The sequence below is a fragment of the Callithrix jacchus genome, chromosome 17, assembly GCF_049354715.1.
Source record: "Callithrix jacchus isolate 240 chromosome 17, calJac240_pri, whole genome shotgun sequence".
Taxonomy (NCBI): Eukaryota; Metazoa; Chordata; class Mammalia; order Primates; family Cebidae; genus Callithrix; species Callithrix jacchus.
This window is the reverse complement of record NC_133518.1, coordinates 69912899-69927849: the sequence shown is the minus strand read 5'-3', so window position 1 is coordinate 69927849 and position 14951 is coordinate 69912899. Positions and strand designations below refer to the sequence as shown.

Below are 14951 nucleotides of genomic sequence, written 5' to 3'. Positions count from 1 at the left end.
CGTTTTCAGGGATGTGAAAGGCAACAGTTCGTCATATGTTTACTTATGTAACCTATATTTATTGAATACTGCACATGCCAGATACTGTTGAAACACTGAGAGTGGAGCAGAACATTCACAGTCTGTGCCCTGATGGGGCCTGAGTGATGATGGAGGAAAACAGACAAGAAACAAGTGAGAGAGAGGGAAGTGTGGGGGAAGGAAAGAAGATGGAGATGAAGTATAATGAAGAGAAATGGAGCATGTCAGGGAGAGTGGCTGGTGGTGAGATGGGGGTGGGATGTGTCCTCGTAGGTAAACTGGTCAGGGTAGGATTCTACTAGGTAACATTTGAATGGAGACCAGATCTGGATGAGGGAGCCAGCCATGTGAGCATCTACGGAAGGGTGTTCTGGCCAGAAGGGATGGGGGTGACAAAGGCCCAAGATGGAACTTGTTTGGCATTTGGGGATGGGCAGAGAGGCCAGTGTGGCTGGATCAGAGTGAACTGGGTGGGATTGGCAGGAGAGAAGTCGGTGAGACAGCAAGTCATAAGACCTTTTAGGATATTGTGAGGGCTCAGGAGGTTGAGTGATATGGGTGGCCACTGGAGGGTTTTGACCAAGGGAATATGTGACATTACTTGTATTTTTGTTTTATTTTTATTTTATATTTTCAAGATGGAGTCTCGCTCTGTCACCCAGGCTGGAGCACAATCATGTGATCTTGGCTCACTGCAACCTCTGCTTCCCGAGTTCAAGTGATTCTCCTGCCTCAGCCTCCCAAGTAGCTGGGATCACAGGCATGTGCCACCAGGCCCAGCTAGTTTTTTATATTTTTAAGTATAGACGGGGTTTTACCATGTTGCCCAGGCTGCTCTCAAACTCCTGACTTCAAGTGATCTGCCTGCCTCAGATTCCCAAAGTGGTAGGATTACAGATGTGAGCCACTAAGCCGCTTACTTGTATTGAAGAGCAGTTTTGACTCTGCTGTGCAAAGTAGACTGATGCGTGGTGACTTGGATGTGAACAGCCGGGGTCAGGGTAGAAGAGAGCAGGAGCTACTGTAGTAACTCAGGTGAGGTGCTGGTGGCACAGTGCTAGTTAGTGGCTGTTTCTGGATGTGCTTAGAAGATATTGCCAGCAGGATTTGCGTATGATATGCAGTGTGAGAGAAAGAGAGGAATAAAAGATGACTCTAAAGTTTTGACTTGAACAGCTAGAATAATAATTATTATTAATTGCCCTTTGTTTCATTGTTTTTTATTTTTTTATTGTTTAAAAAATTTTTTTCTCTTTCCTTTATTTTTGGCCTGAACAGCTAGAATAATTATTATTATTGCCATTTGTTTTACTGTTTTATTATTATTAACTGCCATTTATTATTAGTTGCCATTTGTTTCAATTATCTATTGCTGGTAACTAATCACCGCCCAGTATTTTTATTCATGGTAATACAATCTGGGATGGGCTCAGCAGGGCAGCTCTTCTGCTGGTCTTGCCAGTGGTCACTCATGCCTGTTGTCTGCTGGTGTGCTGGACTTGGCTGGAACACCTGGGCTTGCTGTCTTTATGAAGCTTAGGACCTTTCTCTCCCCATGTGTTCTTCCCACATAGTTACTCCAGCTAGGTAGCCAGACTTCTTAAATGGCAGTATAAGCCTTCTTTTTTTTTTGAGACGGAGTTTCGCTTTTGTTACCCAGGCTGGAGTGCAATGGCGTGATCTCGGCTCATTGCAACCTCCGCCTTCTGGGTTCAGGCAATTCTCCTGCCTCAGCCTCCTGAGTAGCTGGAATTACAGGCACGCACCACCACGCCCAGCTAATATTTTGTATTTTTAGTAGAGACGGAGTTTCACCATGTTGACCAGGATGGTCTCGATCTCCTGACCTTGTGATCCACCCGCCTCGGCCTCCCAAAGTGCTGGGATTACAGGCTTGAGCCACCGACTTTAAGGTTTCTAAGAGGGCAAAAGTGGAAGCTGATAAGCCTTCCTAAGACTTAGGCCCCAAAGTGGCACAAGGTCCCTTCTATTTTATTGATTAAAGTAAGTCACAGATCCAGTCAGATTGAAGGAGGACTATGCAAAAGCGTAAATTCCAGGAGGTGTGGTTCATTGAAGGCCACCAGTGTTACAGATGACACCGTGTTTTAGGAGGAGGAGGAGACTAGGAGAACAGGTTGGAGATGTTGGGGCTGTCACACATCCAGCATTGGATTTGATTAGATCTGAGATATCCATCCACTAAGCATTCTAGAAGACATGTAGGCATTTGGATATATACAAATCTGGAGTTCATGAGTGAGGTTCAGGTACAAGTTTGAGGGGAAGCAATGTATATAGATGGTGTTCAAAGCGATGAGGCTGGATGAGTTTCTCCAGAGAGTGAGTGGAAACATGGGGAAACGTATCCAATTATAGGGTCCTGGGATATTCTAACATGGAGGGGTCAGGGAGATGGGAAGAATCTAGCAAAGGAGATTAAGAGGGTTCAGCCAGTGAAGTAAGAAAGAAGTCAGAGGAGCGTGGTGTTGTGGAAGCCACGTGAAGAGAAAGTGTGGAGAAGAAAGAATTGATCAACTATGTTGAATTGCTGCTGATGAGTCAAGAAAGCTGGGGCCCGTAAATGGACCATTGTATGTGGCTTTGCCAAAGTCTGACTGGAGTGCATTTAAGGGAGAGTGGGAAAAAATGTGGTATAAAAATGGGGAGTAAAGATAGCTCTTTAAAGGAACTTTGCTATAAAGGGAACAGAAAATTGGGTGGAAACTGTAGGAGTGTCTGAAATTAAGGGAGGTTTGGTTTCTTAAGGTGCTTGAATGCTGATGAGATTAGGAGACAGGAAAAAATGCTGCAGGAGCGAGGAAGCAGATGAGTGAAGGAATTTCAGGAGGAGAGAGGGCATGGGATCCAGCACGTGAAAGGGGAGTTGGCCAGAGATAGGACAATCATCCATTGCAGCAGGTGGGGTACAGACACTAGAAGATTGTTGGCAAGAGACCCCCGTGATTAAGCACATGGCTCTGAGCCAGACAGCCTGGCCTGGCATCTCCACAGAGTTCCTGTCAGTATATTACCTTGCATCTGAGTGCCTCTGTTTTCTCATCTTTAAAAGGGGGCTGCTAACTGCGCCTTCCTCATAGGGCCTCTCTGTAGGTATGCACAGTGACATGTGTGAAGGACTCAGCAGTGCCTGGCACAGAGTGAGTGCTGTGCGTGTTTGCTATTATCATCATCACGTGAACCTTCTCTCTGACTGCCTCATTTTCCCAGTGAGAAAAGCAGGAAGGTGACCATCTGAGAGTGATAAAGAGCAAAGGGTTATTAGAGGTTTGAGAAGGGAGGAGAAGGCTTGAAAGAAGTGGTTATGGGGAGAGGAGCAGGGAGGAGGATTGCCACACCGCACGAGGGGGCCACTTAAGGTTTTGAGGTTGTGAATTTAAATGAAGAGTCTGCACGTTGTCTCTGTTTCTCCAGGTAAGTTGAGTTTCCAGATTGAGGTAAACAGGATGTAGGGGCTGGATTAAACAGAGGTAAGGTTTGCTCGGCTGGTGCCTGGATGGAGGGAGAGAGTGGCCGAGTTGCTTGGGGCAGATCAAAGGGAGAAGTACAGGGTTGGCCCAGGGACTCTATGCTGGGAGTGGAGGAAAGTGAGACCACAGGGGGTGGTGGATGGTGTGAGGTCAATGGGTCAAAGGTCCTGATAGGACTAGGGACTAGATGGAGTGAATGGGACCTATGGGGCAATAGCAGAGAGAGGGATGCTTGAACTTTAGATTATGGGTGGCAGTTCCGATAATGGTACAGCCTAGGATGTGTGTGCCTGTTTGTTACCCTGCGTGGATTTCTCAGAGGATTTAGTCCAAACTCCAATGTTACAGATAAAGAAAAATCTCGAACAGTGTATTTTGAGCGCTTTCAGAGAGAACAGCTGGCCTCAGAGAGTAGGTAGGAGGTGGGGGGATGCAGATTATAGCTAAAACTAGTGGACTGAGCTGTCCTCTGGTGATGAGGTCCCTAACCTAAAGATACCCAATTCACAGCTCGGAGACCAAGAACTCATGAGACAAGGCACGATTCGTGCTTTGAAAGAGAAGCTTGCTGAGATAATTTTCTATGACTCTTAAAAAATTAAGTCGTTACTAATCAAAGAAATGCAAAAATAAAATGACCTTGACACACTCCATTTTAGACCTTCTAAATCAGCAACAAAATAGTAGAATACGTATGTAGTGTATACAGGGTAAAAATGATACCCCAGCTCCTTGCTGATGGCATTATAAATTGCATTTTTAGAAAGCATTGGCTACATGTGTCAAAAGTCACAGCAATGGTCATTGAAACTTTTTTAAAAATTGCAATAATTTTTAAATTAAATGTTGAATAGATACAAAAGAATGTAAAATATATGGTGTGTATTCTAGGATAATTACAGGTGTTAGTCTCCATGCCCGGCCAGCAAACATTTTCTCTAAAAGGTCAGACAGGTGGCTCAGATCTCTCAGTGTTTTGGGAGGCTGAGGTGGGAGGATTGCTTGAGGCCAGGAGTTTGAGACCAGCCTGAGCAATATAGCAAGACCTTGTCTCGACCAAAAAATATTTTTAAATTAGTGAGGTGGGGTAACACACAACTATAGTCCCAGCTACTGGGGAGGCTGAGGCAGGAAGATCACTTAAACCTAGGAGTGTGAGGCTGCAGTGATCTGTGATCATACCACTGCACTCCAGTCTGGGCAACAGGGCAAGACCTTGTCTTAAAAATTTTTTTATTTGGCTGGACGTGGTGGCTCTTGCCTGTAATCCCAGCACTCTGGGAGGCTGAGGCCAGCAAATCACCTGAGGTCAGGAGTTCAAGACTAGCTGTGGTCAACATAGTGAAACCCCATCTCTACTAAAAAATACAAAAAGTTAGCCAGATATGGTGACAGGTGCCTGTAATCCCAGCTACTTGGGAGGCTGGGGCAGGAGAATCGCTTGAGCCGGAGAGGTGGAGGTTGCAATAAACTGAGATCACGCCATTGTACTCCAGTCTGGGCAACAAGAGGAAAGCTCTGTCTCAACAAAGAAAAAAAAGTTAATTGAATAAAAGGCCAGATAACAAGTGTTTTTGGCTTTGCAGGCCATCTTCTGTTGACTGCAACCATTTGACTACAAAGGTAGCCGTAGATAATACAGAAATGAATGGGTATAGTTTGTTTCAGTAAAACTGGTTGTAAAAGCAAGTGGAGATTTGGCCCATGGGTTGTATTTGTCCACTCCTGGAATACAGATCACACGACAGCAGACATCATGTACTCACCATGGCTTTACAGAAAATGACGTCGTTACCTGGGCATGTTTTAATGGATACATAACGTTCTACCACATCGCTGCGTTGTCATTAATTTTCCCAACAAATAGTGGTTGGTCATGTTGTCTATTTGTGGCTTCTTGGTGTTGTAGATAATGATATGGTGAACATCTTCTTGGGCATACAGCTTTTTTCCTTTGATTGTGTTATTTTATTAGGTCATTTTCTAGCATCAGTCACAATATGCAAAGATTAACATTGCTGTGCTTAAGCTCCTTCTTTTATGAAAAGGGTCAGAAGGCCAGGGTTTAATTTGGAAATGAATCCACAAGGCAGAGACGTGGACCTCGGGGTCTCTGGTCTCCCTAGTCCTGCTTCCGCTTCCCTTTCCAGACCCCTCCAGCTCCTGTTCTCCCTGAATCTGGTTTTCAGTATACTGTCAAGCAAAGCCTGTTATCTCTCCTGAGTGTTTGCCTTTTAATAGAAGACAGAGTGGAGACCTGGCTTCCCTAGGCTTGTCTGTGTAAATCTGTTTCATGAGGGGACACAGGCAATCTCCGTGTTCCCTTTCTGTCCTGCTGGCAGGACAGAATCACAGTCCACACTTCTAGAAAGTTGTCTTCAGGCCTGTTGGGGGCACTGAGCGACCTATCATGGGCCTTGGCCAAGCACAATTGATTCGCATTCCAGCTCTCCTCTGATTTAGCCATTGTAAATTGCAAAACCTCTGTGGATACTCGCTTCCTCCTCTGTAAAATGGAATTTTTTTGCCCCTGCTTACAGGCTTCTAAGAAGATTACCCAAGATAATGAGCGTGTGACCCAAGTGCTGTGGGCTGGCTCGAGCTCTAAAAACAGTTTGGGTCTGAAAGATTTTATATATTCTTAGAGCAATGTTTTTCTCTTGCAGAATTATCTCTCCTTTTTCTCTGAGCAGGTGATTATTTACAGAAGTATCAGAGGTGGTCCAGGGGTTGCTCTAGGCATTGTGGGTCATTTCAGCTTTCAGCATTGTGACTGAAATATTATGTGATGAGTTTGTGTCTAATCTCTGTTGTTTGTATCTTCCCTGGTCTCTAAATGAGGTTACTGATCCCTGATTATAGGGATCTATAATCTGAGCCAGCATAGAATGAGCACTTCTGGGGTGCCAGGTAGGCACTGGACTAATTTAACAATGTCATATAATACTCACAGTCAACCTAGAAGGTGGATATTTGTATTTTCCCTACTTTATAGCTGAGGAATTGAGTCCTAGGGAGATGAATTTGCCGAGCAGTGCACATGGCTGGTCACTGCTGAGAGATGACGTTCTGCTCCCAGCTGACTTCCTTCTGTGAGCTGGCGTCTGGGACTCTGGAAGTACACAGGGATTAACTTCAGCAGATATCTTTCTATGCAGTAAATATCTTCTTGGGAAAAGTAACATTTTATTTTAGACTCCTCTCGTCTAACAAAAATTTTAATGAATGCTTTTTATGATGTTTCAGGCACCATGAAATGGGTGTGAAGGGAGCTGGCAGGTTAAGGAAACCCAGAGAAATGGTTGGCTAAGTAAAGACTCCTTTTGGCAGTGTGAATTATTGACACTTTATTTTGTAAAATTGGATTTTTGTGTGCTTCGCAAAGGAGGACGTAAACGAACCTTTGTGGTGGTCTAGGCTGCTCTGCTTGCTTGTCTGCACTGGGTGTATTTGCTAATCTAAGGATAAAATATGAAGGTGACTCCCAGGGATATGAACTGGTATTTCTTTTTTCTTTCATTCCTTTTTCTTTAAAGAGACAAGGTCTTGCTGCGCTGCTCAGACTGGTGTAGGGAGGTGCAATCATAGCTCACTGCAGCTGGGAAGTCCTGAGCTCAAGCGATCCTCCTGCCTCAGCCTACAAATAGATAAGACTACATTAAGACTGCAGGCATGCACCACCACACCTGGCTAATTTAAAAATATTTTTTGTGTAGAGGCAACGTCTTGCAGCCAGGCTGGTCTTGAACTCCTGGGCTGAAGCGATCCTCCCGCCTCAGCCTCTCAAAATGCTGGGATCACAGGTCTGCGCCACTGCACCCAGCCACCTGAAGTTTCTTTTTGAAGAAAATTGCACCTGCTCTGGGCCTTCTTTTTGCGGAGACCAGCCATGCTCTCTGCTCTGGGAAGGGGAGTATCCCTCTTTCCAGGTGTCCTTTGCCTTCCCATATGGGTGAGGATGATCGCTTATTTCAGATTTCTAAGAGCCTAAGAGCCCAGCCTGAAGATGAGTTACTTATTTCTAGATTGATGCAGCTTTAAAGGCAATTAATTGTTCTCTGAGTCCCTGGTGCAGATCTTCTCTTTTTCCTTCCCCCAAAATGGTTCCTTGTCTTAATTATGTTAATGGGAGAAAAGGCAGTGTTTATTGATGGCTCGGTAAATCCGCAGCAGTGATTTCAGGCCGTTTGGATGCCTTCAGCCTGAACAGCTGGGCCATCACTCACCCTCTGTTGGAGGCAGACAGCCCAGTTAGTACTCACCACTTACTGGCTCTGTATTCCTGGTGTCCACTGTCCAAGAAATGGATGATTAAATGACTTATTTGCAAACACACCAAAAAAAAGGAAAGGGTGCCCAGGAGATTGTATGAGAGAAAGAAATCAGACCAGACTAGGAAGTCTGTTTTAATGAAAAGTATGTCAGCCTGTCCAGAGTGTTCAGGTGCTGGTTTTGAAGCTAATCTGGTATTCTGCACAAACACCAATGAAACACACAACAGAATATGAAAGAGGAAATAGTAATTCTACTCCCAACCCATTCTGCTCCATCTCTCCAGGTATTCTATTTTTTTCCTGCTCTGACAAAGCCACATGATTTTAAAGTACAGAATGCATACCTAGTAGGTTGCACTTGATTTTGGCTGTGAGCCCATATTCCCTCAGTCTGCAATTTTGGGAAGGTTGTCTTTGAAAATTATTATGTTCTCAGGTATTGCATCCCCAGTAGATCCTTTTTTCTTTTTCCTCCAACTTTTTTATTTTGAACATTTTCCAGTCTACAGTGAAGTTGCAAGAATAGCACAATGGACTCTTGTATTAGTTCTTGCCTTGCTATAAAGAACTGCCTGAAACTGGGTAATTTATAAAGAGGTTTGATTGACTCACGGTTTTGTAGGCTGTACAGGTTCTTGGGAGACCTCAGGAGACGTATGGCAGAAAGCAAAGGGGAAGCTCTCAATGTCTTACAAGGCCAGGACAGGAGAAAGAGAGCGAAGTGGGAGGTGCTACCTGCTTTTAAAAAACCAGATCTCATGAGAACTCACTCACTATCATGAGAACAGCAAGGGGGAGTGTACCCCCATGATCCAGTCACCTTCCACCAGGCCCCTCCTCCAGTGCTGGGGATTGCAATTTGACATGAGATTTGGGTGTGAACACAAATCCAAACTCTATCAACTCCCATATGTTCTTCACCTTTTTTGGCAAATTATTAACATTTTGTACTTTGCATTTCTTCTCCCTTCTTCCCTCTGTGTCAGCCTCTCTCCTCCCCTCCTCCCTCCTTCCATTTTTTCCTCTCACGCTCTCTCCCTTCAGAACTCCATCCATACACATGCATGTATATATGTGGGTTACACATTGTATTAGTCCATTTTCATGCTGCTGACAAAAGATATACCCGAGGCTGGGAAGAAAGAGAGGTTTAACGGACTTCCAGTTCCAAATGTCTGGGGAGGCCTCACAATCATGGCAGAAGGCAAGGAGGAGCAAGTGACATCTTACATGGATGGCAGCTGGCAAAGAGAGAGAGCTTGTTCAGGGAAACTCCTCTTTATAAAACCATCAGATCTTGTGAGACTCATTCACTATCATGAGAACAGCATGAGAAAGACCCGCCTCTGTGATTCAGTTAACCTCTCACTGGGTCCCTCCCATGACATGTGGGAATTGAGAGAGTTACAATTAAAGATGAGCTTTGGATGGGGACACAGCTAAACCATGTCATACATGTAAGTTTATTTTTTGATAACCATTTTAGAGTATGTTGCAGACATCATGTCAGTTCTTCCCCACCCCTTTGGTGAGTATCTTCTAAGAACAAGGACACGATGGTATATATTTGTCATATTGGGAAATGTAACAGTGAAGCAATATTATTTCATGTTCAGCCCATGGTAAATTTTCCCAACTTGTCCCAATCATGTCCTTTATGGCCATTTCTTAAAACTCCAGAATCCAACCCCGATTAAGTCACATTTGGTCATTATAATGTCTCTAGTCTCCTTTAGCCTAGAAAATCCGCCCCCGCCCCGGTTTTTTTTATCAACCTTTAATGGCAGTGATACTGAAGAGTTCAAGTCAGGTTTTCTTTGTCTTTTTTTTTCCAGACTGTTCCTCAGTTTGGATTTGATTTTTTTTCCTCATAGTTAAGAGTCAGATTAAGCAATTTGGGCAGTGCTTACTGGCAGAAGAAACTGAGCAGAGCCTTTTTTCCTTTTGGGAAAGCGATTGTGAAGATGTCTTCTGACTAGGCGATTTCATTCCTTCTGGCTCCCTTGGAGCCTTTGAAGGCCCATCCTGGAGGTCATCTAGCCACATTGTTTTCAGCACCAACAATGTCTTAGGAGATCCAGTAGAGTGTGGGGTGGACCAGGTTTGAATCCACGCATTCATTAGACATTTAGAGCACACTCCTGATACGTCAGGCTCTGTGGTTCCTTACCCCCAAAAACATGTTCCTGAAATAAGCTACATTTTATGTAAGCTGGCTTTAGCCCAGAATTTCTTTGGTGTGTGTGTGTGTGTGAATATTCTCATTTTCCTCGAGAGAAGCAGCAACTGAAAACTTGGCTGGATCTAGTCAGAAAATTAAAAGCATGGTGAATGAGAATCTGCATTTAAAAATATAAGGAACTTAAACGTGGCAAAGGAAACAGATTCTCATGGAATTCATCTGTTCGTCTTGTGTTTTGCTAAGGTACTAGGGAGTCAGGTGTCTGTCTTCTAAGTGCTTACAGTTTGGAAACGTGTGCATTAATAAGTGGAAAAGAGCTTTGGAGGTGGAGGTATGTGTGAGGTGCCGAGGACAGGAAAGGGGCTTTGTTGCTTTAGCCTTGCACGCGGAACAAAAAAAAAGCTTCACAGAGGAGAGAACTACTTGAGCTGATGAGCTTTTTGTCACCTAGACAAGGGAGGAGAAAGGGCAGAAAAAGGAAGTGTGTGTATGTGAGGGGAGTTTTGTGCAGGGAGGGAGGGGAGCAGACAGAGGGAGGTGGGGACCAGGTTGGACTTTATCTCTTACAGAGATTTTAGCAAGGTGACTCTGGCCGTGGCGTGGAGGAGAGCTGGAGGTGTTGCAGGAGGCTGGACGGCCAGGTTGGGAGCCACCCCTGCCTTACCCTCACTTCACTGAAACGATCTCCCTCCCGTGTATGATATTAATGATGTTTGGAATGGTAGATTTTCTTGCCATGTTGGTAAGAGTGAAACGGCCTGAGGCGGTGGGGCTCATGTTCTACTCTCTTCCCCATTCTTTTTCCTTCACCCACTTCTTTTAAAAATTTTTTAAATTATTGTTTTTTTTGTAGTGATGGGTTCTCACTGTGTTGCCCAGGCTAGTCTCAAACTCTTGGCCTCAAGTGATCCTCCTACCTCAGCCTCCCAGAGTGTTGGGATTACAGGCATGAGCCACCATGCCTGGCCCTTCCCCCTCTTCTTAATCCATGACAGCAGATGGGGTGACCCAGACATCCTAGCTATCTCCCTTGTCTACTGAAAGAATTTTTTTTTTTTTTTGAGACTGAGTTTCGCTCTTGTTGCCCAGGCTGGAGTGCAATGGCACATTCTCAGCTCACGGGCACCTCCACCTCCTGGGTTCAAGCAGTTCTCCTGCCTCAGCCTCCCAAGTAGCTGGGATTACAGGCATATGCCACCATGTCCAGCTAATTTTTTAAATTTTTAGTAGAGATGGAGTTTCACCATGTTGGCCAGGATGGTCTCGATCCCTTAACCTTGTGATCCACCCACCTCGGCCTCCCAAAGTGCTGGGATTACAGGTGTGAGCCACCGCACCTGGCCGAGAAGTTGATCTTGTTAACCAGAAACAGATAATCAGTATGTATCATCAGGTAATGGCAGAGACTCAGAGGTGGCTGCCGGAAGCTTGAGGTTCCCTCCTGGCTCAGCCACTGGGCGGCCACGGCATCATGCTCTCACCTATGGGACCAGGGCAGTGCACCAAATCATCTTGAAGGCTGCTTTTTGGTTCTGACATTCCATGACTCAGGGCTCCAAGTGGAGTTCTTTTTCTTATTTATTTACTTACTATTTTTTTAATCTTCAGCTTCTGAGTTCAGAAATGCTGACTAAATTAGGGGAAACATCTTAAATTCTTGTTCTTTTCAAAAGTATGTAACTAGAGAGTAAGTATCATAGCTGATGTTCCTTGTTAACTTTAATCTTGGGTATAAACATGAGGATTCCTGTCCAGAGGTGGAATTACTGCCCTAGAAGCTTTATTGCTATAGAGTGGGGAAAAGGCATGAGCCAAGGTCATGAAATTATCTTTGAAGTTATACCCGTCAGAGCTGAGGACTGCAGTGTCTATTTCTGTCCTTCCCCTTCCCTGGCTTGCCTTCTGATCAGAGGGCCCCGTGGACCGGGGAAGGGAGAGAACAGCAGATGCAGTCACTTGGGGAAGGTATGAAGATGCAGACATTTGTGGCAGTCTGTCCTTTGTCATTGATTTCGCCTCATTAAGGGATTTCCAGGCTGCTGAAATCCATGTTCCCCAACTGTGCCACCTTGTCTGGGTGGAGTTCATAGAGGAGCCCTCGGGTAATTCGGGGGCAGAAGAGGGAAGTGTGGTGAGTATCTGGGAGTCATTTACTCTGCCATTGGACAGCTATGTCGTGGGAGAACACAGCAGCCTGACCCCACTGAAGCCTCATTGGAACAGCAGCCCCCAGAGAGCACAGTGATGCTGCTGATTGATGACCCGTCCCCACAGAAAAGGCATCAGAAGTAATAGAAGTGGCATCTGAAGGCTATTTCATGCTCAACGCGTTTCTTGGCCAGATGAGGTCCTAGGGCAGCCAGATTCTCAATTTTGTCAAGTTGTAGATTAAAGAAAATCAGGAAACCTCCATTGATTTGCATAGTTGTGTTTTAAAATAATGTTTCTTCTTCCCGTGTGTTATAAAAGCAAAGCAGAAAGAGACTCAGAAAAAAAAAGTGTAAAATCGCTCAGTTCTATCCCCCAGACAGACATGTTCACGTCTTGAGTGTTTTTATGATACTTGGATTGTATTACATGTTCAATTTTACATCTGGCTGCTTTTTTATTTAGCACTGGGACATTTTCTCCTGACACAGTTTTTAAATGAAAGATAGAAAAGCATTAAAAGAGATCCACCAAGCTTTACCTCTAGCAGACGGGGCTTTTTCTGGTTTCCTCTGAAATTTCTCCACTTTGCTGTTGTCATGTCTGCCTGTCTCTCTCTGGACATCTGTATTAGTCCCTTTAGTGTTGCTGTGACAGAATGAGACTGAATAGGGTTTTTTCATTGTTTTTTTTTTTTTTTTCTTCTTTGAGATGGAGTTTCACTGTTGTTGCCCAGGCTGGAGTGCAATGGCGTGATCTTGGCTCATTGCAACCTCCGCTTCCTGGGTTCAAGCGATTTTCCTGCCTCAGCCTTCCAAGTAGCTGGGATTACAGGCATGCATCACCATGCCTGGCTAATTTTGTATTTTTATTAGAGATGAGGTGTCTCCATGTTGGTCAGGCTGGTCTCAAACTCCCGACCTCAGGTGATCTGCCTGCCTCGGCCTCCCAAAGTGCTGGGATTACAGACATGAGCCACTGTGCCCAGCTGAGACTAAGTCGTTACAAGAAAAATCCATTTATTTAACTCACCATTTCGCAGGCTGGGAAGTTGAAGAGCATAGTGTTGCAGCTGGTGAGGGCCCTGTGCTGGGTCAAAACACGGCAGAAGAGGAAGCGGGTGTGTGCAGAGATCACATGGTGAGCACAAGGGTCTAGGAAGTCAGAGTTGCTTCTAGAACAGCATGCTTTTGCGGTCCCTAGTTCAGTCCTGAGAGAGTGAGAACTCTCTCCTGAAGGAAGACGTTCATCTCTTCCTAAGGATCTGCTCCTATAACCTCCACACCTTCTACTGGTCCCCACCTCCTAATGCTGCCACACTGGGGTTCAGATTTCAACCTGCATTTGGGAGGGGACAAGCTCAAAGCACAGCAGCCTCTCTCCTCCCTTCCACTGTAGCCCAATCATTTGCAGGGATCTGTGAGCCTGTGTGATACTTGCGGTCCATGATCATACATCCTCCCAAATGTTTTCATGGGAGTTCGGGGCTACAGAAAGGAAGGACAGAATTAGTTATGTAAAGAGAGATTGTCAACCAGCCCTGTGGTATTGGTCAACTCGCTGGAACCTGGCGTGTTCCCTGCATGTCCCAGCGGGTCTGGGCGGGCTTTCCAGCTTCAAAATCCTGCGGGTCCATGTTCGGAGGAATAGGATGAGAGGCTCCAGGTTAAGGCTGGCTGTGTGTTGCATCCAAGTGGGTGGATTATTAATACCCGGGAACTCTTTGGAAGGCTGAAGTGGGTAGATTGCTTGAGTTCAGGAGTTCATGACCAGCCTGGGCAACATGGTGAGACCCTGTGTCTACTAAAATAAAAAAAAAATTAGCCAGGTGTGGTGGCATGTGCCTGTAGTCCCAGCTACTCGGGAGGATGAGGCAGGAGAGTGGCTTGAACCCAGGACGTGGAGGTTGTGGTGAGCCGGACTGCACCACCCACTCCCACCTGGGCGACAGGAGATGATGACTGGCTCAAAACCGAAAAAAGACAAACAAAAAACCAAATACTCGATAACTCAGTTATTTTAAGATCACACTAGGACAGTGAAAATGGACTTTCTCTTCTTTAAACAGCAGTAGCAGTAATGAGTTATGGGCTTCCCAGTTTCAAAATACCCTTCAGTTGCTTTAAGTGAGATCACTTAAAGCAAACGACTGAGTAATCCTTGGGTTACAGGCATTTGGGGTTGTGGAGCCCCTGAGTGACCATCTGGATCTACTTTGGATCAATGAGGAGTCTCTGTCTTGTCTTCTACCAGAGTTCTCCCGGCCTCCACAAGGTCTGTCTTCAGGGATGGTGCCAGTAGCAAGGCTAGGGGCAGCCAGTCTGCCAGTCCTTTAGCAGCAGGTTCTGCCTGTTAAGTGCCAGCCTACTTCGTAACGTCCACTGGTTTCTTCTGGACCAACCTCGAGGATCGATCTCCGTGGACGGATTGCCATGGCCGCTCTTCTCTGCAGCAGCTCTGTGGACATTTGCCTGCTGATGGGCCTGCCGCCTCCCGGAGCTGGGCCCTTTCCACAGTCCTACCCTTCCTCGGTCATGGTGGGGCTTGTACACCATTCTTCTAACAGCGTCTCCCAGTGCACACTGTCATGGGGCTTGTACACCATTCTTCTAACAGCGTCTCCCAGTGCACACTGTCATGGGGCTTGTACACCATTCTTCTAACAGCGTCTCCCAGTGCACACTGTCATCGGTGGTGGGTCCTGGTCTACCTGGGCCCATATGAAACGGCACCACAAACCCCAGTCTCCGTGTTTGTGGGAACACACTGAGTGCCCCGCCTTGGTCGTGCCTGATGGCAGGCGGAATACAGAAAACCCTTCCAGGCCATTTTCTT

At 45.6% G+C, this 14951-nt stretch overlaps 1 protein-coding gene across 4 annotated transcripts in view; it reads left to right on the top strand.

Annotated features, from left to right (window-relative positions):
* The window catches only part of OSBPL10 (oxysterol binding protein like 10), a 332750-nt gene that overhangs the window by 293626 nt on the left and 24173 nt on the right, over positions 1-14951 (top strand). The gene's annotated exons all lie outside the window — the stretch shown is intronic.